This window comes from Canis lupus, chromosome 9, assembly GCF_048164855.1.
Source record: "Canis lupus baileyi chromosome 9, mCanLup2.hap1, whole genome shotgun sequence".
NCBI lineage: Eukaryota > Metazoa > Chordata > Mammalia > Carnivora > Canidae > Canis > Canis lupus.
The window spans coordinates 24,420,741-24,425,769 of NC_132846.1; the positions used below are offsets into that span (position 1 = coordinate 24,420,741).

General features: G+C 36.9%; 1 pseudogene; it reads left to right on the forward strand.

Moving 5' to 3' along the window:
- The first annotated feature begins 3,747 nt into the window (after nt 1-3,747).
- Nucleotides 3,748-4,177, forward strand: LOC140639384 (non-histone chromosomal protein HMG-14 pseudogene; annotated as a pseudogene).
- Nucleotides 4,178-5,029: the final 852 nt, after the last annotated feature.

The following is a 5,029-nucleotide window of genomic DNA, read 5'->3' on the forward strand; positions in this document are numbered from 1 at the left end:
GCCTGGCCAGGCAGTGTGCAAGAGTCCCAGGAGTTCCAGATCCTCGTTAGCCAGCTGTCAGAATACTACCAGAAAAATCAGCCTGCCTGAATGCTTTTGTTGTGATGCATTCTAATTCTGGTGTGCCACACTTTGTTCTGGCCTCAAAGTACTTGAGACAGTTTCAGGACAATCTTGGAGACGGAAAACATGGCTGGGAAGGTAGCATTTGGGGAGGTGGTGGTAGATAGGTTCTGTCTGGTAATTTTGTATCCTAAGGGGCATATTTTTGCTATGCCTGTTTAGTCGCCAATTCCCCTTATTGTAGTCAAGGAAGAGAGGACAGGAGATTCAGAAATATTAAAAATGCATGGACAAATGTTCTCATAAAGAGACAATAAAAGTCAGGATCTGTGGGAACCAGGAATGGGAAATTCTTAAAAAAGAAATTATGATAATCTTGTAAAACAGTTAATAATAAGAAGCAGGAATGGGATTATTTAAAGAAAGAAAGAAACATTGAGAAAGAAATAGGATAGATGAACAAACATCCAATTTTCTTCATTGTAAGTAAAGCTTCCAAGGTCATTTTTCACATTTTGTGACAGAAAAATTCATCTGTGATGTTAGAGCCCCTTACACAGGAAATTTTTAGACTCTCTGATTCTGCATATTCTGAACATTGATGGTTCCTCTCACATGGCTTGGCCCTTTAGAGATATTCTTGTAACCACATTTCTTCTGCTAATCAACCCGGCAGGCTTTGGAGGTTATTAACACCGGCCTACTTTCAAAGTCCTGAGCTGAAACCCCAGGGTATCCAGTTGTAGAGAAACCGAGACAGAAGAAATGGCAGTGTTTCTATCTCTTTATGGGGAAGAAATCATCTCTGTTAATTAAATGAAGAGTTTGAAAGGTGCTTGGAGAATTGTTTGTAGCTCTCCTGCGGACAGAGTTTTCTTTGTCATATCTTTGGAAGTCAAGCTTCCAGTTCAGGTTTTTCCTTTGTGAATTAAAATTTGAACTTTTGTCACTAAGGAAAATTAAATTTTTGCTCTCAAATCTCTAAGTATAAGTAAAAATCATAGATCTCAAATGTGGATTTGGATTATCTATCCTACTCATTTAATTAGAACTTTAAGGAAATGGTTTAGAGATCAAAAGTAGTGACATATATCATAGTCAAAAGCCCAAATTTTAACTGGATTTTTTAACTGTCATTGATGTGATCTCTTTTTGATTATCTGCTACAAATACTGCGGGTTGAAACTGCTATGTGCAGTTAGCTAGGGCACCAAACCCTGAGCCTACTACAGAGTTCGTTTGTGTTGCTGCAGGGTGCTGACTTGTTTATAGTGCATTACCATTTTGCCCTTTAAGGAGAATGGAAGGGCAGCTATGAGATACCAAAGTAATTCTTCCACTGTTTTGCTGAAGAATGGAAAGAGCTTGCATTTTGGAGCCAAATCTGGGTTCAAATTTCTGCCTTCTTCCTAGTTGTATGGACCCTAGGAAGGTTGCTTATTTCTTCAACCCTCATTATAAATATGAGAAATTTGTATACTGGTTATATCATCTGAGACACTGCCACGTACCTGGTAGGCAATTTTTAAATAGTAACTACTTTATTATTTAGGCATTGATTATTAAACTATTGGCACTTTGAATCTTTTCTTAGACTTGGAAGTCTTCTAGTGATCATATATATCTTCATTCTTGACTCAGGTACTTAAGGATTAAGGCATTTGGAAGAGATGGGTTTACTTTACTGTGTCTTCAACTTATTTGTATGCAAATTTCTAGGCAGAAGGCCATTACATTGTTTGAGCACTCATTATCTCCAAGGTCATCTTCTCAAACTGCACCCCTCTCCCCCAGTACACTTCTTATCAGGGAGAACTAGATCTGATTTGTTGTACTATTGCACAAAATGTTGCTGACTTCTTTTCCTTCATCCTCTACCTCAGAACTCAATACAAACCCTACTCAATACCACCTCAGAACTCAATACCACCCCCACTCCACTCACACAGTAGACTGACAACTTCTCTCCTTCATAATCTCTTTCTAACTGCTCTCTTTTGCATTTGGAGTCCCTAAATTAAACTCACTCTCCCCTGGCTGTTGTCACCTGCATTGATATAAATAGTAATTATTCAAGGTTACATAAGAGTACCTTTTTAATAGCCTCTAATTCTTCCAGCTGTTTTATAACTTGGATCCTGCCAAAGACTTTTAAAGTTGCCTCGATTCTTTTCACTTGAATATTTAAAATACGTGAAACAAAAATTTCAAACAAAAATATACTTATGATATTCCATATTAAAATCCTTTGTTTCTGATGTTGCAATTATGTATCATGCTTCAACTAGGTAGTAAATGTATAAATAAAGATGCCTGTTTTTGTAGTGCTGTAAAAAATAGAATAAATTTAACAAGGAAATCAATTCTGGTTATTGACCAGACTTTGGAAAGGGTCTGTATAAAGCAGGGGTTGGCAAATTATATCCTGTCAAACCTGGCCCACTGTCTCTATGGGGCTTGCAACCTAAGGATGGTTTTTACATTTTTAAATTGTTGAAAAACATCAAAAGTAGAAGAATATTTTTTTAAAAGTAGAATAATATTTCACAATACATGGAAATAATATAAAACTCAAATTTCAGTGTCATAAGTAGTGTGTTGTTGGAACAGAGCCAGTCTCGTTTGTTTCCACATTATCTGTGGTTGCTACTACGCTGCCTCAGCAGTTGAATGGTTGCAACAGAGATTGTATGTATGGTCTACAAAGCCTAAAATATTTACTATCTGACCCTTTATAAGGAAAGCTTGCTGACTTCTGATCTAAAGGCTTCCCTGTATTATCTATTTTATGATTTGCATTATACTTTCCTAAGTATTTAGACTTCTTCCATGTAATTAAATGATTTGTCTAACACCCAATGTAGTGGCAGAGCTTGGGTTTCACATATCTTTTCAACAAAATTAACATTTTACATTTAATGAAAAAAAAAAAAAAGAATGTTCATGTTAGGAGAAGAAAAATGTTTATTTTAAACATATAGAATAATTTTTCTCTTTCATCTATCCAATAGGATTTATTCAAACCCAGGGATTTTTCAAGTAATTTATAAGGACCTTATCCTTGGATTATTTACAATATAATAGATTAGGAAATAAATACATTCATGAAATAACTGGTGAAATATAGAGTGAATCCATGCTCTCAAGCTACAGATTTTGTACACACATGCACAGTGAATGCAGCAGAAAAGGTAGTATGAAATGAGGTTAACCTGGAAAAAGAGTTTAAGAGTAGTATTTTCCTTCCAACTTTCATGATGAGTGATTTTAAATTTTGTCATAAAAATTCAAAATGACATCAAACATAAAATGGAAACTGTTAAACTAGAATAAATCATTTTATGTATTTTCTTTTATACTTATCTCTGAATAAAAGATACTCAATAAATGGTAGTTGTCATTACTATATGATTATTTTCAATGGAAAACAGAGAGAAAATTCCTGTAGGTAAGGAAAGAATATTTGAAGAATAAATGATGTTTTATAATTATATAAATGGCATATATTATCATCTTATAATTAGGCATTGACGATCTTCTTTTGGCTGAAACTCAATCTGATGTGGTATAAAAAACTGTACTGTGGGCGGTGGCAGCAGTTGGGAGGTGGGGGGAGGGCCAAGGCAGATGGGAGGAACATCAGCGCTGGGCATCCCACTTCTGGAAGCTTCTCGGTGTATCACACAGCCAGTGGGCACCTGGCGGGCGGCCGCCTTGCAGCTAAGATGCCCAAGAGGAAGGTCAGCTCCGAGGAGGTGATGGCGAAGGAGGGCCCCAAGAGGAGATTGGTGAGGATGTCAGCCGAATCTGCTCCTGCAAAAGTGGAGACGAAGCCAAAAAAGGTGGGGGGAAAGTATAGTATTCAGACAAGTGCAAACAAAGGGGGAAAAGAGGAACAAAGGGAAAACAAGCTAAAGTGGCTAACCAAAGACTTATACCTGCAGAAAATGGAGAAACTAAAAATGAGAGTCCAGTCTCTGATAAAGCAGAAGAGAAAGAAGCCAAGTCTTAATTAATACCATATATCATGTGTTATCAGTGGTCCTTGTCTCCCTTCTTGTGTAATCCAGAGGAACATTTTTTTTTTCAAAGATTTTATTTATTTATTCATGAGAGAGAGGCAGAGAGAGAAAGAGAGAGAGAGAGAGAGAGGCAGAGACACAGGCAGAGGGAGAAGCAGGCTCCATGCAGGGAACCCGATGTGGGACTGGATCCCAGGTCTCCAGGATCAGGCCCTTGGCCGAAGGCGGCGCTAAACCGCTGAGCCGCCAAGGCTGCCCCCAGGGGAACATTTTTTTAAACTGTTTTGTAGATGTAAGTTTTTTAGTGGCTCTAGAATCATTTTTAAGAAGGAGAGAATTCCACCTCATCCCATTTTTTAAGTGTAAATGCTTTTTTTTTTTTTTTAAGAGGAGAAATCATTTGTTGGTTGTTTCATTTTTGGTACACCCCCAAATAGTGGGATATTGAATATGAGAGGCTTTAATTGTCATGGGTGTTCTCTTAACATCCCATGGACAGGGTAGTTTTTATGTCCTATAATACCAAGCATACTAAATGGCAATTTGGAGTCAGTCGTGCATTTACTGTCTTGGGCATTTTAAATTACTTCTATCCTCGAGCTGTTTTCAATAGAATTGTTTCCTAAAGAAAGCCACTTCTTGATCTTGGCTCTCCCTGTCAAAATTTTGTGGACTCTGAAACATCTTAGTCGTGGTAGTCCAGTTTTACTAGTGACTTAGTTAATGTGCTGTCCAAGACTGAAAATTTGCATATGTAGTGTATACTATATTAAATTAATGGGACTTAACAATATAAGTCCCCCGCCCCCTTTTTTTTTAACAATGTAACAGTGCATTGACAATTGAAGATATTGGTACTTGATCAACTGTTAAGGAAAATTTGCTTCCCAATTTTAGCTGGAAGGTCATTGGAAAACCTTTTATTTATTTATTTATTTTTAGAA